At 45.1% G+C, this 20,358-nt stretch overlaps 25 non-coding genes across 25 annotated transcripts; all 25 read right to left on the reverse strand.

Annotated features, from left to right (window-relative positions):
- Nucleotides 1–222: 222 nt before the first annotated feature.
- On the reverse strand, nt 223–338 carry Trnal-caa (transfer RNA leucine (anticodon CAA)). The gene is made up of 2 exons: nt 301–338; nt 223–268 (listed from the first exon to the last, which is right to left on the reverse strand). It is a non-coding gene; the product is annotated as a tRNA-Leu (tRNA).
- Nucleotides 339–1,039: 701 nt separating this feature from the next.
- Nucleotides 1,040–1,155, reverse strand: Trnal-caa (transfer RNA leucine (anticodon CAA)). Its single transcript has 2 exons — nt 1,118–1,155; nt 1,040–1,085 (listed from the first exon to the last, which is right to left on the reverse strand). It is a non-coding gene; the product is annotated as a tRNA-Leu (tRNA).
- Nucleotides 1,156–1,856: 701 nt separating this feature from the next.
- Nucleotides 1,857–1,973, reverse strand: Trnal-caa (transfer RNA leucine (anticodon CAA)). Its single transcript has 2 exons — nt 1,936–1,973; nt 1,857–1,902 (listed from the first exon to the last, which is right to left on the reverse strand). It is a non-coding gene; the product is annotated as a tRNA-Leu (tRNA).
- Nucleotides 1,974–2,673: 700 nt separating this feature from the next.
- Nucleotides 2,674–2,788, reverse strand: Trnal-caa (transfer RNA leucine (anticodon CAA)). The gene is made up of 2 exons: nt 2,751–2,788; nt 2,674–2,719 (listed from the first exon to the last, which is right to left on the reverse strand). It is a non-coding gene; the product is annotated as a tRNA-Leu (tRNA).
- Nucleotides 2,789–3,488: 700 nt separating this feature from the next.
- On the reverse strand, nt 3,489–3,603 carry Trnal-caa (transfer RNA leucine (anticodon CAA)). The gene is made up of 2 exons: nt 3,567–3,603; nt 3,489–3,534 (listed from the first exon to the last, which is right to left on the reverse strand). It is a non-coding gene; the product is annotated as a tRNA-Leu (tRNA).
- Nucleotides 3,604–4,305: 702 nt separating this feature from the next.
- Nucleotides 4,306–4,422, reverse strand: Trnal-caa (transfer RNA leucine (anticodon CAA)). Its single transcript has 2 exons — nt 4,384–4,422; nt 4,306–4,351 (listed from the first exon to the last, which is right to left on the reverse strand). It is a non-coding gene; the product is annotated as a tRNA-Leu (tRNA).
- A 702-nt stretch (nt 4,423–5,124) lies between these two features.
- Nucleotides 5,125–5,240, reverse strand: Trnal-caa (transfer RNA leucine (anticodon CAA)). Its single transcript has 2 exons — nt 5,203–5,240; nt 5,125–5,170 (listed from the first exon to the last, which is right to left on the reverse strand). It is a non-coding gene; the product is annotated as a tRNA-Leu (tRNA).
- Nucleotides 5,241–5,941: 701 nt separating this feature from the next.
- On the reverse strand, nt 5,942–6,057 carry Trnal-caa (transfer RNA leucine (anticodon CAA)). The gene is made up of 2 exons: nt 6,020–6,057; nt 5,942–5,987 (listed from the first exon to the last, which is right to left on the reverse strand). It is a non-coding gene; the product is annotated as a tRNA-Leu (tRNA).
- A 701-nt stretch (nt 6,058–6,758) lies between these two features.
- Nucleotides 6,759–6,872, reverse strand: Trnal-caa (transfer RNA leucine (anticodon CAA)). The gene is made up of 2 exons: nt 6,835–6,872; nt 6,759–6,803 (listed from the first exon to the last, which is right to left on the reverse strand). It is a non-coding gene; the product is annotated as a tRNA-Leu (tRNA).
- A 699-nt stretch (nt 6,873–7,571) lies between these two features.
- Nucleotides 7,572–7,687, reverse strand: Trnal-caa (transfer RNA leucine (anticodon CAA)). Its single transcript has 2 exons — nt 7,650–7,687; nt 7,572–7,617 (listed from the first exon to the last, which is right to left on the reverse strand). It is a non-coding gene; the product is annotated as a tRNA-Leu (tRNA).
- A 702-nt stretch (nt 7,688–8,389) lies between these two features.
- On the reverse strand, nt 8,390–8,505 carry Trnal-caa (transfer RNA leucine (anticodon CAA)). Its single transcript has 2 exons — nt 8,468–8,505; nt 8,390–8,435 (listed from the first exon to the last, which is right to left on the reverse strand). It is a non-coding gene; the product is annotated as a tRNA-Leu (tRNA).
- A 702-nt stretch (nt 8,506–9,207) lies between these two features.
- Trnal-caa (transfer RNA leucine (anticodon CAA)) lies at nt 9,208–9,323 on the reverse strand. Its single transcript has 2 exons — nt 9,286–9,323; nt 9,208–9,253 (listed from the first exon to the last, which is right to left on the reverse strand). It is a non-coding gene; the product is annotated as a tRNA-Leu (tRNA).
- Nucleotides 9,324–10,025: 702 nt separating this feature from the next.
- Trnal-caa (transfer RNA leucine (anticodon CAA)) lies at nt 10,026–10,141 on the reverse strand. The gene is made up of 2 exons: nt 10,104–10,141; nt 10,026–10,071 (listed from the first exon to the last, which is right to left on the reverse strand). It is a non-coding gene; the product is annotated as a tRNA-Leu (tRNA).
- Nucleotides 10,142–10,843: 702 nt separating this feature from the next.
- Trnal-caa (transfer RNA leucine (anticodon CAA)) lies at nt 10,844–10,959 on the reverse strand. The gene is made up of 2 exons: nt 10,922–10,959; nt 10,844–10,889 (listed from the first exon to the last, which is right to left on the reverse strand). It is a non-coding gene; the product is annotated as a tRNA-Leu (tRNA).
- A 702-nt stretch (nt 10,960–11,661) lies between these two features.
- On the reverse strand, nt 11,662–11,777 carry Trnal-caa (transfer RNA leucine (anticodon CAA)). The gene is made up of 2 exons: nt 11,740–11,777; nt 11,662–11,707 (listed from the first exon to the last, which is right to left on the reverse strand). It is a non-coding gene; the product is annotated as a tRNA-Leu (tRNA).
- A 702-nt stretch (nt 11,778–12,479) lies between these two features.
- Trnal-caa (transfer RNA leucine (anticodon CAA)) lies at nt 12,480–12,595 on the reverse strand. The gene is made up of 2 exons: nt 12,558–12,595; nt 12,480–12,525 (listed from the first exon to the last, which is right to left on the reverse strand). It is a non-coding gene; the product is annotated as a tRNA-Leu (tRNA).
- Nucleotides 12,596–13,297: 702 nt separating this feature from the next.
- Trnal-caa (transfer RNA leucine (anticodon CAA)) lies at nt 13,298–13,413 on the reverse strand. The gene is made up of 2 exons: nt 13,376–13,413; nt 13,298–13,343 (listed from the first exon to the last, which is right to left on the reverse strand). It is a non-coding gene; the product is annotated as a tRNA-Leu (tRNA).
- Nucleotides 13,414–14,115: 702 nt separating this feature from the next.
- Trnal-caa (transfer RNA leucine (anticodon CAA)) lies at nt 14,116–14,231 on the reverse strand. Its single transcript has 2 exons — nt 14,194–14,231; nt 14,116–14,161 (listed from the first exon to the last, which is right to left on the reverse strand). It is a non-coding gene; the product is annotated as a tRNA-Leu (tRNA).
- Nucleotides 14,232–14,933: 702 nt separating this feature from the next.
- On the reverse strand, nt 14,934–15,049 carry Trnal-caa (transfer RNA leucine (anticodon CAA)). The gene is made up of 2 exons: nt 15,012–15,049; nt 14,934–14,979 (listed from the first exon to the last, which is right to left on the reverse strand). It is a non-coding gene; the product is annotated as a tRNA-Leu (tRNA).
- A 702-nt stretch (nt 15,050–15,751) lies between these two features.
- Nucleotides 15,752–15,867, reverse strand: Trnal-caa (transfer RNA leucine (anticodon CAA)). Its single transcript has 2 exons — nt 15,830–15,867; nt 15,752–15,797 (listed from the first exon to the last, which is right to left on the reverse strand). It is a non-coding gene; the product is annotated as a tRNA-Leu (tRNA).
- A 702-nt stretch (nt 15,868–16,569) lies between these two features.
- Trnal-caa (transfer RNA leucine (anticodon CAA)) lies at nt 16,570–16,685 on the reverse strand. The gene is made up of 2 exons: nt 16,648–16,685; nt 16,570–16,615 (listed from the first exon to the last, which is right to left on the reverse strand). It is a non-coding gene; the product is annotated as a tRNA-Leu (tRNA).
- Nucleotides 16,686–17,387: 702 nt separating this feature from the next.
- On the reverse strand, nt 17,388–17,503 carry Trnal-caa (transfer RNA leucine (anticodon CAA)). Its single transcript has 2 exons — nt 17,466–17,503; nt 17,388–17,433 (listed from the first exon to the last, which is right to left on the reverse strand). It is a non-coding gene; the product is annotated as a tRNA-Leu (tRNA).
- A 702-nt stretch (nt 17,504–18,205) lies between these two features.
- Nucleotides 18,206–18,321, reverse strand: Trnal-caa (transfer RNA leucine (anticodon CAA)). Its single transcript has 2 exons — nt 18,284–18,321; nt 18,206–18,251 (listed from the first exon to the last, which is right to left on the reverse strand). It is a non-coding gene; the product is annotated as a tRNA-Leu (tRNA).
- A 702-nt stretch (nt 18,322–19,023) lies between these two features.
- Nucleotides 19,024–19,139, reverse strand: Trnal-caa (transfer RNA leucine (anticodon CAA)). Its single transcript has 2 exons — nt 19,102–19,139; nt 19,024–19,069 (listed from the first exon to the last, which is right to left on the reverse strand). It is a non-coding gene; the product is annotated as a tRNA-Leu (tRNA).
- A 702-nt stretch (nt 19,140–19,841) lies between these two features.
- Trnal-caa (transfer RNA leucine (anticodon CAA)) lies at nt 19,842–19,957 on the reverse strand. Its single transcript has 2 exons — nt 19,920–19,957; nt 19,842–19,887 (listed from the first exon to the last, which is right to left on the reverse strand). It is a non-coding gene; the product is annotated as a tRNA-Leu (tRNA).
- Between the last annotated feature and the right edge of the window lie 401 nt (nt 19,958–20,358).

A 20,358-nucleotide genomic window follows, 5' to 3' on the forward strand; every position in this document is an offset into this window, starting at 1 on the left:
CTGTGGCGCGGAAGTATCCTCACGAGGGGAAAGCCGTATTTACAACCACACTCTCTGTTTGTAGCTCACACTACCGAAGAAACAATTTGGTGCCGTAGGTGCGCTTTCTGTTTGATGCAAACTTTTGATTTCACTTAGGAGAACACGGCCAGTATCGTGCTGTTGCACATTACAAAGGATCTCAATGATATTCAGGGTGCTCCAGTGAAGCGACAAAATCTGTGTCAGGAGTGGGATTCGAACCCACGCCCTCATTCGAGGACCAGAAGGCTCTAGCTGCTACTGCAGCCAAGGTCGTTCCTTGAGTCTGGCGCCTTAGACCGCTCGGCCATCCTGACACTTGATTGATACTCCTCGTTTGTTCTATTAGAGTACTTGCAGTTGATGTTGTAGTCGCATCCACGTTGTCACAGTACGCAGGCATGAGTTCTGCACCCGTTAGACGTTCGCCAGACGCAGCCGCACAAATATAGCGCAGAATGTACCACCAAAAGAGTTTCTCAAATCCAAATAATCACAGCAATCAATACATTTCGTTCGAAACTAAGTCGTCTGTTAAAGACATCAGAGATTAGACAGAATGCAGAGGTCTATCTGTCGAGTAATATCTCAAGTATTGGTCACGTTGTAATCTCCATAAAGTAATACTTTGAGTATATGAATTTATTTCGTGTTCTCTGTATTTCATCAGTGACTATTATTGTACAGATGATGTACTGGTCAGCCTGCACTGTTTCCTCACACTGTCGTTAGCACTCTGCATCTCTAGACAAGAGTCGTTTTCATACCACAAGTGTCCCTTTTGACGTGTTTGCGGCTGTGGCGCGGAAGTATCCTCACGAGGGGAAAGCCGTATTTACAACCAACACTCTCTGTTTGTAGCTCACACTACCGAAGAAACAATTTGGTGCCGTAGGTGCGCTTCTGTTTGATGCAAACTTTTGATTTCACTTAGGAGAACACGGCCAGTATCGTGCTGTTGCACATTACAAAGGATCTCAATGATATTCAGGGTGCTCCAGTGAAGCGACAAAATCTGTGTCAGGAGTGGGATTCGAACCCACGCCCTCATTCGAGGACCAGAAGGCTCTAGCTGCTACTGCAGCCAAGGTCGTTCCTTGAGTCTGGCGCCTTAGACCGCTCGGCCATCCTGACACTTGATTGATACTCCTCGTTTGTTCTATTAGAGTACTTGCAGTTGATGTTGTAGTCGCATCCACGTTGTCACAGTACGCAGGCATGAGTTCTGCACCCGTTAGACGTTCGCCAGACGCAGCCGCACAAATATAGCGCAGAATGTACCACCAAAAGAGTTTCTCAAATCCAAATAATCACAGCAATCAATACATTTCGTTCGAAACTAAGTCGTCTGTTAAAGACATCAGAGATTAGACAGAATGCAGAGGTCTATCTGTCGAGTAATATCTCAAGTATTGGTCACGTTGTAATCTCCATAAAGTAATACTTTGAGTATATGAATTTATTTCGTGTTCTCTGTATTTCATCAGTGACTATTATTGTACAGATGATGTACTGGTCAGCCTGCACTGTTTCCTCACACTGTCGTTAGCACTCTGCATCTCTAGACAAGAGTCGTTTTCATACCACAAGTGTCCCTTTTGACGTGTTTGCGGCTGTGGCGCGGAAGTATCCTCACGAGGGGAAAGCCGTATTTACAACCAACACTCTCTGTTTGTAGCTCACACTACCGAAGAAACAATTTGGTGCCGTAGGTGCGCTTCTGTTTGATGCAAACTTTTGATTTCACTTAGGAGAACACGGCCAGTATCGTGCTGTTGCACATTACAAAGGATCTCAATGATATTCAGGGTGCTCCAGTGAAGCGACAAAATCTGTGTCAGGAGTGGGATTCGAACCCACGCCCTCATTCGAGGACCAGAAGGCTCTAGCTGCTGACTGCAGCCAAGGTCGTTCCTTGAGTCTGGCGCCTTAGACCGCTCGGCCATCCTGACACTTGATTTGATACTCCTCGTTTGTTCTATTAGAGTACTTGCAGTTGATGTTGTAGTCGCATCCACGTTGTCACAGTACGCAGGCATGAGTTCTGCACCCGTTAGACGTTCGCCAGACGCAGCCGCACAAATATAGCGCAGAATGTACCACCAAAAGAGTTTCTCAAATCCAAATAATCACAGCAATCAATACATTTCGTTCGAACTAAGTCGTCTGTTAAAGACATCAGAGATTAGACAGAATGCAGAGGTCTATCTGTCGAGTAATATCTCAAGTATTGGTCACGTTGTAATCTCCATAAAGTAATACTTGAGTATATGAATTTATTTCGTGTTCTCTGTATTTCATCAGTGACTATTATTGTACAGATGATGTACTGGTCAGCCTGCACTGTTTCCTCACACTGTCGTTAGCACTCTGCATCTCTAGACAAGAGTCGTTTTCATACCACAAGTGTCCCTTTTGACGTGTTTGCGGCTGTGGCGCGGAAGTATCCTCACGAGGGGAAAGCCGTATTTACAACCAACACTCTCTGTTTGTAGCTCACACTACCGAAGAAACAATTTGGTGCCGTAGGTGCGCTTCTGTTTGATGCAAACTTTTGATTTCACTTAGGAGAACACGGCCAGTATCGTGCTGTTGCACATTACAAAGGATCTCAATGATATTCAGGGTGCTCCAGTGAAGCGACAAAATCTGTGTCAGGAGTGGGATTCGAACCCACGCCCTCATTCGAGGACCAGAAGGCTCTAGCTGCTACTGCAGCCAAGGTCGTTCTTGAGTCTGGCGCCTTAGACCGCTCGGCCATCCTGACACTTGATTTGATACTCCTCGTTTGTTCTATTAGAGTACTTGCAGTGATGTTGTAGTCGCATCCACGTTGTCACAGTACGCAGGCATGAGTTCTGCACCGTTAGACGTTCGCCAGACGCAGCCGCACAAATATAGCGCAGAATGTACCACCAAAAGAGTTTCTCAAATCCAAATAATCACAGCAATCAATACATTTCGTTCGAAACTAAGTCGTCTGTTAAAGACATCAGAGATTAGACAGAATGCAGAGGTCTATCTGTCGAGTAATATCTCAAGTATTGGTCACGTTGTAATCTCCATAAAGTAATACTTTGAGTATATGAATTTATTTCGTGTTCTCTGTATTTCATCAGTGACTATTATTGTACAGATGATGTACTGGTCAGCCTGCACTGTTTCCTCACACTGTCGTTAGCACTCTGCATCTCTAGACAAGAGTCGTTTTCATACCACAAGTGTCCCTTTTGACGTGTTTGCGGCTGTGGCGCGGAAGTATCCTCACGAGGGGAAAGCCGTATTTACAACCAACACTCTCTGTTTGTAGCTCACACTACCGAAGAAACAATTTGGTGCCGTAGGTGCGCTTCTGTTTGATGCAAACTTTTGATTTCACTTAGGAGAACACGGCCAGTATCGTGCTGTTGCACATTACAAAGGATCTCAATGATATTCAGGGTGCTCCAGTGAAGCGACAAAATCTGTGTCAGGAGTGGGATTCGAACCCACGCCCTCATTCGAGGACCAGAAGGCTCTAGCTGCTACTGCAGCCAAGGTCGTTCCTTGAGTCTGGCGCCTTAGACCGCTCGCCATCCTGACACTTGATTTGATACTCCTCGTTTGTTCTATTAGAGTACTTGCAGTTGATGTTGTAGTCGCATCCACGTTGTCACAGTACGCAGGCATGAGTTCTGCACCCGTTAGACGTTCGCCAGACGCAGCCGCACAAATATAGCGCAGAATGTACCACCAAAAGAGTTTCTCAAATCCAAATAATCACAGCAATCAATACATTTCGTTCGAAACTAAGTCGTCTGTTAAAGACATCAGAGATTAGACAGAATGCAGAGGTCTATCTGTCGAGTAATATCTCAAGTATTGGTCACGTTGTAATCTCCATAAAGTAATACTTTGAGTATATGAATTTATTTCGTGTTCTCTGTATTTCATCAGTGACTATTATTGTACAGATGATGTACTGGTCAGCCTGCACTGTTTCCTCACACTGTCGTTAGCACTCTGCATCTCTAGACAAGAGTCGTTTTCATACCACAAGTGTCCCTTTTGACGTGTTTGCGGCTGTGGCGCGGAAGTATCCTCACGAGGGGAAAGCCGTATTTACAACCAACACTCTCTGTTTGTAGCTCACACTACCGAAGAAACAATTTGGTGCCGTAGGTGCGCTTCTGTTTGATGCAAACTTTTGATTTCACTTAGGAGAACACGGCCAGTATCGTGCTGTTGCACATTACAAAGGATCTCAATGATATTCAGGGTGCTCCAGTGAAGCGACAAAATCTGTGTCAGGAGTGGGATTCGAACCCACGCCCTCATTCGAGGACCAGAAGGCTCTAGCTGCTACTGCAGCCAAGGTCGTTCCTTGAGTCTGGCGCCTTAGACCCGCTCGGCCATCCTGACACTTGATTTGATACTCCTCGTTTGTTCTATTAGAGTACTTGCAGTTGATGTTGTAGTCGCATCCACGTTGTCACAGTACGCAGGCATGAGTTCTGCACCCGTTAGACGTTCGCCAGACGCAGCCGCACAAATATAGCGCAGAATGTACCACCAAAAGAGTTTCTCAAATCCAAATAATCACAGCAATCAATACATTTCGTTCGAAACTAAGTCGTCTGTTAAAGACATCAGAGATTAGACAGAATGCAGAGGTCTATCTGTCGAGTAATATCTCAAGTATTGGTCACGTTGTAATCTCCATAAAGTAATACTTTGAGTATATGAATTTATTTCGTGTTCTCTGTATTTCATCAGTGACTATTATTGTACAGATGATGTACTGGTCAGCCTGCACTGTTTCCTCACACTGTCGTTAGCACTCTGCATCTCTAGACAAGAGTCGTTTTCATACCACAAGTGTCCCTTTTGACGTGTTTGCGGCTGTGGCGCGGAAGTATCCTCACGAGGGGGAAAGCGTATTTACAACCAACACTCTCTGTTTGTAGCTCACACTACCGAAGAAACAATTTGGTGCCGTAGGTGCGCTTCTGTTTGATGCAAACTTTTGATTTCACTTAGGAGAACACGGCCAGTATCGTGCTGTTGCACATTACAAAGGATCTCAATGATATTCAGGGTGCTCCAGTGAAGCGACAAAATCTGTGTCAGGAGTGGGATTCGAACCCACGCCCTCATTCGAGGACCAGAAGGCTCTAGCTGCTACTGCAGCCAAGGTCGTTCCTTGAGTCTGGCGCCTTAGACCGCTCGGCCATCCTGACACTTGATTTGATACTCCTCGTTTGTTCTATTAGAGTACTTGCAGTTGATGTTGTAGTCGCATCCACGTTGTCACAGTACGCAGGCATGAGTTCTGCACCCGTTAGACGTTCGCCAGACGCAGCCGCACAAATATAGCGCAGAATGTACCACCAAAAGAGTTTCTCAAATCCAAATAATCACAGCAATCAATACATTTCGTTCGAAACTAAGTCGTCTGTTAAAGACATCAGAGATTAGACAGAATGCAGAGGTCTATCTGTCGAGTAATATCTCAAGTATTGTCACGTTGTAATCTCCATAAAGTAATACTTTGAGTATATGAATTTATTTCGTGTTCTCTGTATTTCATCAGTGACTATTATTGTACAGATGATGTACTGGTCAGCCTGCAACTGTTTCCTCACACTGTCGTTAGCACTCTGCATCTCTAGACAAGAGTCGTTTTCATACCACAAGTGTCCCTTTGACGTGTTTGCGGCTGTGGCGCGGAAGTATCCTCACGAGGGGAAAGCCGTATTTACAACCAACACTCTCTGTTTGTAGCTCACACTACCGAAGAAACAATTTGGTGCCGTAGGTGCGCTTCTGTTTGATGCAAACTTTTGATTTCACTTAGGAGAACACGGCCAGTATCGTGCTGTTGCACATTACAAAGGATCTCAATGATATTCAGGGTGCTCCAGTGAAGCGACAAAATCTGTGTCAGGAGTGGGATTCGAACCCACGCCCTCATTCGAGGACCAGAAGGCTCTAGCTGCTACTGCAGCCAAGGTCGTTCCTTGAGTCTGGCGCCTTAGACCGCTCGGCCATCCTGACACTTGATTTGATACTCCTCGTTTGTTCTATTAGAGTACTTGCAGTTGATGTTGTAGTCGCATCCACGTTGTCACAGTACGCAGGCATGAGTTCTGCACCCGTTAGACGTTCGCCAGACGCAGCCGCACAAATATAGCGCAGAATGTACCACCAAAAGAGTTTCTCAAATCCAAATAATCACAGCAATCAATACATTTCGTTCGAAACTAAGTCGTCTGTTAAAGACATCAGAGATTAGACAGAATGCAGAGGTCTATCTGTCGAGTAATATCTCAAGTATTGGTCACGTTGTAATCTCCATAAAGTAATACTTTGAGTATATGAATTTATTTCGTGTTCTCTGTATTTCATCAGTGACTATTATTGTACAGATGATGTACTGGTCAGCCTGCACTGTTTCCTCACACTGTCGTTAGCACTCTGCATCTCTAGACAAGAGTCGTTTCATACCACAAGTGTCCCTTTTGACGTGTTTGCGGCTGTGGCGCGGAAGTATCCTCACGAGGGGAAAGCCGTATTTACAACCAACACTCTCTGTTTGTAGCTCACACTACCGAAGAAACAATTTGGTGCCGTAGGTGCGCTTCTGTTTGATGCAAACTTTTGATTTCACTTAGGAGAACACGGCCAGTATCGTGCTGTTGCACATTACAAAGGATCTCAATGATATTCAGGGTGCTCCAGTGAAGCGACAAAATCTGTGTCAGGAGTGGGATTCGAACCACGCCCTCATTCGAGGACCAGAGGCTCTAGCTGCTACTGCAGCCAAGGTCGTTCCTTGAGTCTGGCGCCTTAGACCGCTCGGCCATCCTGACACTTGATTTGATACTCCTCGTTTGTTCTATTAGAGTACTTGCAGTTGATGTTGTAGTCGCATCCACGTTGTCACAGTACGCAGGCATGAGTTCTGCACCCGTTAGACGTTCGCCAGACGCAGCCGCACAAATATAGCGCAGAATGTACCACCAAAGAGTTTCTCAAATCCAAATAATCACAGCAATCAATACATTTCGTTCGAAACTAAGTCGTCTGTTAAAGACATCAGAGATTAGACAGAATGCAGAGGTCTATCTGTCGAGTAATATCTCAAGTATTGGTCACGTGTAATCTCCATAAAGTAATACTTTGAGTATATGAATTTATTTCGTGTTCTCTGTATTTCATCAGTGACTATTATTGTACAGATGATGTACTGGTCAGCCTGCACTGTTTCCTCACACTGTCGTTAGCACTCTGCATCTCTAGACAAGAGTCGTTTTCATACCACAAGTGTCCCTTTGACGGTGTTTGCGGCTGTGGCGCGGAAGTATCCTCACGAGGGAAAGCCGTATTTACAACCAACACTCTCTGTTTGTAGCTCACACTACCGAAGAAACAATTTGGTGCCGTAGGTGCGCTTCTGTTTGATGCAAACTTTTGATTTCACTTAGGAGAACACGGCCAGTATCGTGCTGTTGCACATTACAAAGGATCTCAATGATATTCAGGGTGCTCCAGTGAAGCGACAAAATCTGTGTCAGGAGTGGGATTCGAACCCACGCCCTCATTCGAGGACCAGAAGGCTCTAGCTGCTACTGCAGCCAAGGTCGTTCCTTGAGTCTGGCGCCTTAGACCGCTCGGCCATCCTGACACTTGATTTGATACTCCTCGTTTGTTCTATTAGAGTACTTGCAGTTGATGTTGTAGTCGCATCCACGTTGTCACAGTACGCAGGCATGAGTTCTGCACCCGTTAGACGTTCGCCAGACGCAGCCGCACAAATATAGCGCAGAATGTACCACCAAAAGAGTTTCTCAAATCCAAATAATCACAGCAATCAATACATTTCGTTCGAAACTAAGTCGTCTGTTAAAGACATCAGAGATTAGACAGAATGCAGAGGTCTATCTGTCGAGTAATATCTCAAGTATTGGTCACGTTGTAATCTCCATAAAGTAATACTTTGAGTATATGAATTTATTTCGTGTTCTCTGTATTTCATCAGTGACTATTATTGTACAGATGATGTACTGGTCAGCCTGCACTGTTTCCTCACACTGTCGTTAGCACTCTGCATCTCTAGACAAGAGTCGTTTTCATACCACAAGTGTCCCTTTTGACGTGTTTGCGGCTGTGGCGCGGAAGTATCCTCACGAGGGGAAAGCCGTATTTACAACCAACACTCTCTGTTTGTAGCTCACACTACCGAAGAAACAATTTGGTGCCGTAGGTGCGCTTCTGTTTGATGCAAACTTTTGATTTCACTTAGGAGAACACGGCCAGTATCGTGCTGTTGCACATTACAAAGGATCTCAATGATATTCAGGGTGCTCCAGTGAAGCGACAAAATCTGTGTCAGGAGTGGGATTCGAACCCACGCCCTCATTCGAGGACCAGAAGGCTCTAGCTGCTACTGCAGCCAAGGTCGTTCCTTGAGTCTGGCGCCTTAGACCGCTCGGCCATCCTGACACTTGATTTGATACTCCTCGTTTGTTCTATTAGAGTACTTGCAGTTGATGTTGTAGTCGCATCCACGTTGTCACAGTACGCAGGCATGAGTTCTGCACCCGTTAGACGTTCGCCAGACGCAGCCGCACAAATATAGCGCAGAATGTACCACCAAAAGAGTTTCTCAAATCCAAATAATCACAGCAATCAATACATTTCGTTCGAAACTAAGTCGTCTGTTAAAGACATCAGAGATTAGACAGAATGCAGAGGTCTATCTGTCGAGTAATATCTCAAGTATTGGTCACGTTGTAATCTCCATAAAGTAATACTTTGAGTATATGAATTTATTTCGTGTTCTCTGTATTTCATCAGTGACTATTATTGTACAGATGATGTACTGGTCAGCCTGCACTGTTTCCTCACACTGTCGTTAGCACTCTGCATCTCTAGACAAGAGTCGTTTTCATACCACAAGTGTCCCTTTTGACGTGTTTGCGGCTGTGGCGCGGAAGTATCCTCACGAGGGGAAAGCCGTATTTACAACCAACACTCTCTGTTTGTAGCTCACACTACCGAAGAAACAATTTGGTGCCGTAGGTGCGCTTCTGTTTGATGCAAACTTTTGATTTCACTTAGGAGAACACGGCCAGTATCGTGCTGTTGCACATTACAAAGGATCTCAATGATATTCAGGGTGCTCCAGTGAAGCGACAAAATCTGTGTCAGGAGTGGGATTCGAACCCACGCCCTCATTCGAGGACCAGAAGGCTCTAGCTGCTACTGCAGCCAAGGTCGTTCCTTGAGTCTGGCGCCTTAGACCGCTCGGCCATCCTGACACTTGATTTGATACTCCTCGTTTGTTCTATTAGAGTACTTGCAGTTGATGTTGTAGTCGCATCCACGTTGTCACAGTACGCAGGCATGAGTTCTGCACCCGTTAGACGTTCGCCAGACGCAGCCGCACAAATATAGCGCAGAATGTACCACCAAAAGAGTTTCTCAAATCCAAATAATCACAGCAATCAATACATTTCGTTCGAAACTAAGTCGTCTGTTAAAGACATCAGAGATTAGACAGAATGCAGAGGTCTATCTGTCGAGTAATATCTCAAGTATTGGTCACGTTGTAATCTCCATAAAGTAATACTTTGAGTATATGAATTTATTTCGTGTTCTCTGTATTTCATCAGTGACTATTATTGTACAGATGATGTACTGGTCAGCCTGCACTGTTTCCTCACACTGTCGTTAGCACTCTGCATCTCTAGACAAGAGTCGTTTTCATACCACAAGTGTCCCTTTTGACGTGTTTGCGGCTGTGGCGCGGAAGTATCCTCACGAGGGGAAAGCCGTATTTACAACCAACACTCTCTGTTTGTAGCTCACACTACCGAAGAAACAATTTGGTGCCGTAGGTGCGCTTCTGTTTGATGCAAACTTTTGATTTCACTTAGGAGAACACGGCCAGTATCGTGCTGTTGCACATTACAAAGGATCTCAATGATATTCAGGGTGCTCCAGTGAAGCGACAAAATCTGTGTCAGGAGTGGGATTCGAACCCACGCCCTCATTCGAGGACCAGAAGGCTCTAGCTGCTACTGCAGCCAAGGTCGTTCCTTGAGTCTGGCGCCTTAGACCGCTCGGCCATCCTGACACTTGATTTGATACTCCTCGTTTGTTCTATTAGAGTACTTGCAGTTGATGTTGTAGTCGCATCCACGTTGTCACAGTACGCAGGCATGAGTTCTGCACCCGTTAGACGTTCGCCAGACGCAGCCGCACAAATATAGCGCAGAATGTACCACCAAAAGAGTTTCTCAAATCCAAATAATCACAGCAATCAATACATTTCGTTCGAAACTAAGTCGTCTGTTAAAGACATCAGAGATTAGACAGAATGCAGAGGTCTATCTGTCGAGTAATATCTCAAGTATTGGTCACGTTGTAATCTCCATAAAGTAATACTTTGAGTATATGAATTTATTTCGTGTTCTCTGTATTTCATCAGTGACTATTATTGTACAGATGATGTACTGGTCAGCCTGCACTGTTTCCTCACACTGTCGTTAGCACTCTGCATCTCTAGACAAGAGTCGTTTTCATACCACAAGTGTCCCTTTTGACGTGTTTGCGGCTGTGGCGCGGAAGTATCCTCACGAGGGGAAAGCCGTATTTACAACCAACACTCTCTGTTTGTAGCTCACACTACCGAAGAAACAATTTGGTGCCGTAGGTGCGCTTCTGTTTGATGCAAACTTTTGATTTCACTTAGGAGAACACGGCCAGTATCGTGCTGTTGCACATTACAAAGGATCTCAATGATATTCAGGGTGCTCCAGTGAAGCGACAAAATCTGTGTCAGGAGTGGGATTCGAACCCACGCCCTCATTCGAGGACCAGAAGGCTCTAGCTGCTACTGCAGCCAAGGTCGTTCCTTGAGTCTGGCGCCTTAGACCGCTCGGCCATCCTGACACTTGATTTGATACTCCTCGTTTGTTCTATTAGAGTACTTGCAGTTGATGTTGTAGTCGCATCCACGTTGTCACAGTACGCAGGCATGAGTTCTGCACCCGTTAGACGTTCGCCAGACGCAGCCGCACAAATATAGCGCAGAATGTACCACCAAAAGAGTTTCTCAAATCCAAATAATCACAGCAATCAATACATTTCGTTCGAAACTAAGTCGTCTGTTAAAGACATCAGAGATTAGACAGAATGCAGAGGTCTATCTGTCGAGTAATATCTCAAGTATTGGTCACGTTGTAATCTCCATAAAGTAATACTTTGAGTATATGAATTTATTTCGTGTTCTCTGTATTTCATCAGTGACTATTATTGTACAGATGATGTACTGGTCAGCCTGCACTGTTTCCTCACACTGTCGTTAGCACTCTGCATCTCTAGACAAGAGTCGTTTTCATACCACAAGTGTCCCTTTTGACGTGTTTGCGGCTGTGGCGCGGAAGTATCCTCACGAGGGGAAAGCCGTATTTACAACCAACACTCTCTGTTTGTAGCTCACACTACCGAAGAAACAATTTGGTGCCGTAGGTGCGCTTCTGTTTGATGCAAACTTTTGATTTCACTTAGGAGAACACGGCCAGTATCGTGCTGTTGCACATTACAAAGGATCTCAATGATATTCAGGGTGCTCCAGTGAAGCGACAAAATCTGTGTCAGGAGTGGGATTCGAACCCACGCCCTCATTCGAGGACCAGAAGGCTCTAGCTGCTACTGCAGCCAAGGTCGTTCCTTGAGTCTGGCGCCTTAGACCGCTCGGCCATCCTGACACTTGATTTGATACTCCTCGTTTGTTCTATTAGAGTACTTGCAGTTGATGTTGTAGTCGCATCCACGTTGTCACAGTACGCAGGCATGAGTTCTGCACCCGTTAGACGTTCGCCAGACGCAGCCGCACAAATATAGCGCAGAATGTACCACCAAAAGAGTTTCTCAAATCCAAATAATCACAGCAATCAATACATTTCGTTCGAAACTAAGTCGTCTGTTAAAGACATCAGAGATTAGACAGAATGCAGAGGTCTATCTGTCGAGTAATATCTCAAGTATTGGTCACGTTGTAATCTCCATAAAGTAATACTTTGAGTATATGAATTTATTTCGTGTTCTCTGTATTTCATCAGTGACTATTATTGTACAGATGATGTACTGGTCAGCCTGCACTGTTTCCTCACACTGTCGTTAGCACTCTGCATCTCTAGACAAGAGTCGTTTTCATACCACAAGTGTCCCTTTTGACGTGTTTGCGGCTGTGGCGCGGAAGTATCCTCACGAGGGGAAAGCCGTATTTACAACCAACACTCTCTGTTTGTAGCTCACACTACCGAAGAAACAATTTGGTGCCGTAGGTGCGCTTCTGTTTGATGCAAACTTTTGATTTCACTTAGGAGAACACGGCCAGTATCGTGCTGTTGCACATTACAAAGGATCTCAATGATATTCAGGGTGCTCCAGTGAAGCGACAAAATCTGTGTCAGGAGTGGGATTCGAACCCACGCCCTCATTCGAGGACCAGAAGGCTCTAGCTGCTACTGCAGCCAAGGTCGTTCCTTGAGTCTGGCGCCTTAGACCGCTCGGCCATCCTGACACTTGATTTGATACTCCTCGTTTGTTCTATTAGAGTACTTGCAGTTGATGTTGTAGTCGCATCCACGTTGTCACAGTACGCAGGCATGAGTTCTGCACCCGTTAGACGTTCGCCAGACGCAGCCGCACAAATATAGCGCAGAATGTACCACCAAAAGAGTTTCTCAAATCCAAATAATCACAGCAATCAATACATTTCGTTCGAAACTAAGTCGTCTGTTAAAGACATCAGAGATTAGACAGAATGCAGAGGTCTATCTGTCGAGTAATATCTCAAGTATTGGTCACGTTGTAATCTCCATAAAGTAATACTTTGAGTATATGAATTTATTTCGTGTTCTCTGTATTTCATCAGTGACTATTATTGTACAGATGATGTACTGGTCAGCCTGCACTGTTTCCTCACACTGTCGTTAGCACTCTGCATCTCTAGACAAGAGTCGTTTTCATACCACAAGTGTCCCTTTTGACGTGTTTGCGGCTGTGGCGCGGAAGTATCCTCACGAGGGGAAAGCCGTATTTACAACCAACACTCTCTGTTTGTAGCTCACACTACCGAAGAAACAATTTGGTGCCGTAGGTGCGCTTCTGTTTGATGCAAACTTTTGATTTCACTTAGGAGAACACGGCCAGTATCGTGCTGTTGCACATTACAAAGGATCTCAATGATATTCAGGGTGCTCCAGTGAAGCGACAAAATCTGTGTCAGGAGTGGGATTCGAACCCACGCCCTCATTCGAGGACCAGAAGGCTCTAGCTGCTACTGCAGCCAAGGTCGTTCCTTGAGTCTGGCGCCTTAGACCGCTCGGCCATCCTGACACTTGATTTGATACTCCTCGTTTGTTCTATTAGAGTACTTGCAGTTGATGTTGTAGTCGCATCCACGTTGTCACAGTACGCAGGCATGAGTTCTGCACCCGTTAGACGTTCGCCAGACGCAGCCGCACAAATATAGCGCAGAATGTACCACCAAAAGAGTTTCTCAAATCCAAATAATCACAGCAATCAATACATTTCGTTCGAAACTAAGTCGTCTGTTAAAGACATCAGAGATTAGACAGAATGCAGAGGTCTATCTGTCGAGTAATATCTCAAGTATTGGTCACGTTGTAATCTCCATAAAGTAATACTTTGAGTATATGAATTTATTTCGTGTTCTCTGTATTTCATCAGTGACTATTATTGTACAGATGATGTACTGGTCAGCCTGCACTGTTTCCTCACACTGTCGTTAGCACTCTGCATCTCTAGACAAGAGTCGTTTTCATACCACAAGTGTCCCTTTTGACGTGTTTGCGGCTGTGGCGCGGAAGTATCCTCACGAGGGGAAAGCCGTATTTACAACCAACACTCTCTGTTTGTAGCTCACACTACCGAAGAAACAATTTGGTGCCGTAGGTGCGCTTCTGTTTGATGCAAACTTTTGATTTCACTTAGGAGAACACGGCCAGTATCGTGCTGTTGCACATTACAAAGGATCTCAATGATATTCAGGGTGCTCCAGTGAAGCGACAAAATCTGTGTCAGGAGTGGGATTCGAACCCACGCCCTCATTCGAGGACCAGAAGGCTCTAGCTGCTACTGCAGCCAAGGTCGTTCCTTGAGTCTGGCGCCTTAGACCGCTCGGCCATCCTGACACTTGATTTGATACTCCTCGTTTGTTCTATTAGAGTACTTGCAGTTGATGTTGTAGTCGCATCCACGTTGTCACAGTACGCAGGCATGAGTTCTGCACCCGTTAGACGTTCGCCAGACGCAGCCGCACAAATATAGCGCAGAATGTACCACCAAAAGAGTTTCTCAAATCCAAATAATCACAGCAATCAATACATTTCGTTCGAAACTAAGTCGTCTGTTAAAGACATCAGAGATTAGACAGAATGCAGAGGTCTATCTGTCGAGTAATATCTCAAGTATTGGTCACGTTGTAATCTCCATAAAGTAATACTTTGAGTATATGAATTTATTTCGTGTTCTCTGTATTTCATCAGTGACTATTATTGTACAGATGATGTACTGGTCAGCCTGCACTGTTTCCTCACACTGTCGTTAGCACTCTGCATCTCTAGACAAGAGTCGTTTTCATACCACAAGTGTCCCTTTTGACGTGTTTGCGGCTGTGGCGCGGAAGTATCCTCACGAGGGGAAAGCCGTATTTACAACCAACACTCTCTGTTTGTAGCTCACACTACCGAAGAAACAATTTGGTGCCGTAGGTGCGCTTCTGTTTGATGCAAACTTTTGATTTCACTTAGGAGAACACGGCCAGTATCGTGCTGTTGCACATTACAAAGGATCTCAATGATATTCAGGGTGCTCCAGTGAAGCGACAAAATCTGTGTCAGGAGTGGGATTCGAACCCACGCCCTCATTCGAGGACCAGAAGGCTCTAGCTGCTACTGCAGCCAAGGTCGTTCCTTGAGTCTGGCGCCTTAGACCGCTCGGCCATCCTGACACTTGATTTGATACTCCTCGTTTGTTCTATTAGAGTACTTGCAGTTGATGTTGTAGTCGCATCCACGTTGTCACAGTACGCAGGCATGAGTTCTGCACCCGTTAGACGTTCGCCAGACGCAGCCGCACAAATATAGCGCAGAATGTACCACCAAAAGAGTTTCTCAAATCCAAATAATCACAGCAATCAATACATTTCGTTCGAAACTAAGTCGTCTGTTAAAGACATCAGAGATTAGACAGAATGCAGAGGTCTATCTGTCGAGTAATATCTCAAGTATTGGTCACGTTGTAATCTCCATAAAGTAATACTTTGAGTATATGAATTTATTTCGTGTTCTCTGTATTTCATCAGTGACTATTATTGTACAGATGATGTACTGGTCAGCCTGCACTGTTTCCTCACACTGTCGTTAGCACTCTGCATCTCTAGACAAGAGTCGTTTTCATACCACAAGTGTCCCTTTTGACGTGTTTGCGGCTGTGGCGCGGAAGTATCCTCACGAGGGGAAAGCCGTATTTACAACCAACACTCTCTGTTTGTAGCTCACACTACCGAAGAAACAATTTGGTGCCGTAGGTGCGCTTCTGTTTGATGCAAACTTTTGATTTCACTTAGGAGAACACGGCCAGTATCGTGCTGTTGCACATTACAAAGGATCTCAATGATATTCAGGGTGCTCCAGTGAAGCGACAAAATCTGTGTCAGGAGTGGGATTCGAACCCACGCCCTCATTCGAGGACCAGAAGGCTCTAGCTGCTACTGCAGCCAAGGTCGTTCCTTGAGTCTGGCGCCTTAGACCGCTCGGCCATCCTGACACTTGATTTGATACTCCTCGTTTGTTCTATTAGAGTACTTGCAGTTGATGTTGTAGTCGCATCCACGTTGTCACAGTACGCAGGCATGAGTTCTGCACCCGTTAGACGTTCGCCAGACGCAGCCGCACAAATATAGCGCAGAATGTACCACCAAAAGAGTTTCTCAAATCCAAATAATCACAGCAATCAATACATTTCGTTCGAAACTAAGTCGTCTGTTAAAGACATCAGAGATTAGACAGAATGCAGAGGTCTATCTGTCGAGTAATATCTCAAGTATTGGTCACGTTGTAATCTCCATAAAGTAATACTTTGAGTATATGAATTTATTTCGTGTTCTCTGTATTTCATCAGTGACTATTATTGTACAGATGATGTACTGGTCAGCCTGCACTGTTTCCTCACACTGTCGTTAGCACTCTGCATCTCTAGACAAGAGTCGTTTTCATACCACAAGTGTCCCTTTTGACGTGTTTGCGGCTGTGGCGCGGAAGTATCCTCACGAGGGGAAAGCCGTATTTACAACCAACACTCTCTGTTTGTAGCTCACACTACCGAAGAAACAATTTGGTGCCGTAGGTGCGCTTCTGTTTGATGCAAACTTTTGATTTCACTTAGGAGAACACGGCCAGTATCGTGCTGTTGCACATTACAAAGGATCTCAATGATATTCAGGGTGCTCCAGTGAAGCGACAAAATCTGTGTCAGGAGTGGGATTCGAACCCACGCCCTCATTCGAGGACCAGAAGGCTCTAGCTGCTACTGCAGCCAAGGTCGTTCCTTGAGTCTGGCGCCTTAGACCGCTCGGCCATCCTGACACTTGATTTGATACTCCTCGTTTGTTCTATTAGAGTACTTGCAGTTGATGTTGTAGTCGCATCCACGTTGTCACAGTACGCAGGCATGAGTTCTGCACCCGTTAGACGTTCGCCAGACGCAGCCGCACAAATATAGCGCAGAATGTACCACCAAAAGAGTTTCTCAAATCCAAATAATCACAGCAATCAATACATTTCGTTCGAAACTAAGTCGTCTGTTAAAGACATCAGAGATTAGACAGAATGCAGAGGTCTATCTGTCGAGTAATATCTCAAGTATTGGTCACGTTGTAATCTCCATAAAGTAATACTTTGAGTATATGAATTTATTTCGTGTTCTCTGTATTTCATCAGTGACTATTATTGTACAGATGATGTACTGGTCAGCCTGCACTGTTTCCTCACACTGTCGTTAGCACTCTGCATCTCTAGACAAGAGTCGTTTTCATACCACAAGTGTCCCTTTTGACGTGTTTGCGGCTGTGGCGCGGAAGTATCCTCACGAGGGGAAAGCCGTATTTACAACCAACACTCTCTGTTTGTAGCTCACACTACCCAAGAAACAATTTGGTGCCGTAGGTGCGCTTCTGTTTGATGCAAACTTTTGATTTCACTTAGGAGAACACGGCCAGTATCGTGCTGTTGCACATTACAAAGGATCTCAATGATATTCAGGGTGCTCCAGTGAAGCGACAAAATCTGTGTCAGGAGTGGGATTCGAACCCACGCCCTCATTCGAGGACCAGAAGGCTCTAGCTGCTACTGCAGCCAAGGTCGTTCCTTGAGTCTGGCGCCTTAGACCGCTCGGCCATCCTGACACTTGATTTGATACTCCTCGTTTGTTCTATTAGAGTACTTGCAGTTGATGTTGTAGTCGCATCCACGTTGTCACAGTACGCAGGCATGAGTTCTGCACCCGTTAGACGTTCGCCAGACGCAGCCGCACAAATATAGCGCAGAATGTACCACCAAAAGAGTTTCTCAAATCCAAATAATCACAGCAATCAATACATTTCGTTCGAAACTAAGTCGTCTGTTAAAGACATCAGAGATTAGACAGAATGCAGAGGTCTATCTGTCGAGTAATATCTCAAGTATTGGTCACGTTGTAATCTCCATAAAGTAATACTTTGAGTATATGAATTTATTTCGTGTTCTCTGTATTTCATCAGTGACTATTATTGTACAGATGATGTACTGGTCAGCCTGCACTGTTTCCTCACACTGTCGTTAGCACTCTGCATCTCTAGACAAGAGTCGTTTTCATACCACAAGTGTCCCTTTTGACGTGTTTGCGGCTGTGGCGCGGAAGTATCCTCACGAGGGGAAAGCCGTATTTACAACCAACACTCTCTGTTTGTAGCTCACACTACCCAAGAAACAATTTGGTGCCGTAGGTGCGCTTCTGTTTGATGCAAACTTTTGATTTCACTTAGGAGAACACGGCCAGTATCGTGCTGTTGCACATTACAAAGGATCTCAATGATATTCAGGGTGCTCCAGTGAAGCGACAAAATCTGTGTCAGGAGTGGGATTCGAACCCACGCCCTCATTCGAGGACCAGAAGGCTCTAGCTGCTACTGCAGCCAAGGTCGTTCCTTGAGTCTGGCGCCTTAGACCGCTCGGCCATCCTGACACTTGATTTGATACTCCTCGTTTGTTCTATTAGAGTACTTGCAGTTGATGTTGTAGTCGCATCCACGTTGTCACAGTACGCAGGCATGAGTTCTGCACCCGTTAGACGTTCGCCAGACGCAGCCGCACAAATATAGCGCAGAATGTACCACCAAAAGAGTTTCTCAAATCCAAATAATCACAGCAATCAATACATTTCGTTCGAAACTAAGTCGTCTGTTAAAGACATCAGAGATTAGACAGAATGCAGAGGTCTATCTGTCGAGTAATATCTCAAGTATTGGTCACGTTGTAATCTCCATAAAGTAATACTTTGAGTATATGAATTTATTTCGTGTTCTCTGTATTTCATCACTGACTATTATTGTACAGATGATGTACTGGTCAGCCTGCACTGTTTCCTCACACTGTCGTTAGCACTCTGCATCTCTAGACAAGAGTCGTTTTCATACCACAAGTGTCCCTTTTGACGTGTTTGCGGCTGTGGCGCGGAAGTATCCTCACGAGGGGAAAGCCGTATTTACAACCAACACTCTCTGTTTGTAGCTCACACTACCGAAGAAACAATTTGGTGCCGTAGGTGCGCTTCTGTTTGATGCAAACTTTTGATTTCACTTAGGAGAACACGGCCAGTATCGTGCTGTTGCACATTACAAAGGATCTCAATGATATTCAGGGTGCTCCAGTGAAGCGACAAAATCTGTGTCAGGAGTGGGATTCGAACCCACGCCCTCATTCGAGGACCAGAAGGCTCTAGCTGCTACTGCAGCCAAGGTCGTTCCTTGAGTCTGGCGCCTTAGACCGCTCGGCCATCCTGACACTTGATTTGATACTCCTCGTTTGTTCTATTAGAGTACTTGCAGTTGATGTTGTAGTCGCATCCACGTTGTCACAGTACGCAGGCATGAGTTCTGCACCCGTTAGACGTTCGCCAGACGCAGCCGCACAAATATAGCGCAGAATGTACCACCAAAAGAGTTTCTCAAATCCAAATAATCACAGCAATCAATACATTTCGTTCGAAACTAAGTCGTCTGTTAAAGACATCAGAGATTAGACAGAATGCAGAGGTCTATCTGTCGAGTAATATCTCAAGTATTGGTCACGTTGTAATCTCCATAAAGTAATACTTTGAGTATATGAATTTATTTCGTGTTCTCTGTATTTCATCAGTGACTATTATTGTACAGATGATGTACTGGTCAGCCTGCACTGTTTCCTCACACTGTCGTTAGCACTCTGCATCTCTAGACAAGAGTCGTTTTCATACCACAAGTGTCCCTTTTGACGTGTTTGCGGCTGTGGCGCGGAAGTATCCTCACGAGGGGAAAGCCGTATTTACAACCAACACTCTCTGTTTGTAGCTCACACTACCGAAGAAACAATTTGGTGCCGTAGGTGCGCTTCTGTTTGATGCAAACTTTTGATTTCACTTAGGAGAACACGGCCAGTATCGTGCTGTTGCACATTACAAAGGATCTCAATGATATTCAGGGTGCTCCAGTGAAGCGACAAAATCTGTGTCAGGAGTGGGATTCGAACCCACGCCCTCATTCGAGGACCAGAAGGCTCTAGCTGCTACTGCAGCCAAGGTCGTTCCTTGAGTCTGGCGCCTTAGACCGCTCGGCCATCCTGACACTTGATTTGATACTCCTCGTTTGTTCTATTAGAGTACTTGCAGTTGATGTTGTAGTCGCATCCACGTTGTCACAGTACGCAGGCATGAGTTCTGCACCCGTTAGACGTTCGCCAGACGCAGCCGCACAAATATAGCGCAGAATGTACCACCAAAAGAGTTTCTCAAATCCAAATAATCACAGCAATCAATACATTTCGTTCGAAACTAAGTCGTCTGTTAAAGACATCAGAGATTAGACAGAATGCAGAGGTCTATCTGTCGAGTAATATCTCAAGTATTGGTCACGTTGTAATCTCCATAAAGTAATACTTTGAGTATATGAATTTATTTCGTGTTCTCTGTATTTCATCAGTGACTATTATTGTACAGATGATGTACTGGTCAGCCTGCACTGTTTCC

This window comes from Schistocerca nitens, unplaced genomic scaffold (assembly GCF_023898315.1).
Source record: "Schistocerca nitens isolate TAMUIC-IGC-003100 unplaced genomic scaffold, iqSchNite1.1 HiC_scaffold_242, whole genome shotgun sequence".
Taxonomy (NCBI): domain Eukaryota; kingdom Metazoa; phylum Arthropoda; class Insecta; order Orthoptera; family Acrididae; genus Schistocerca; species Schistocerca nitens.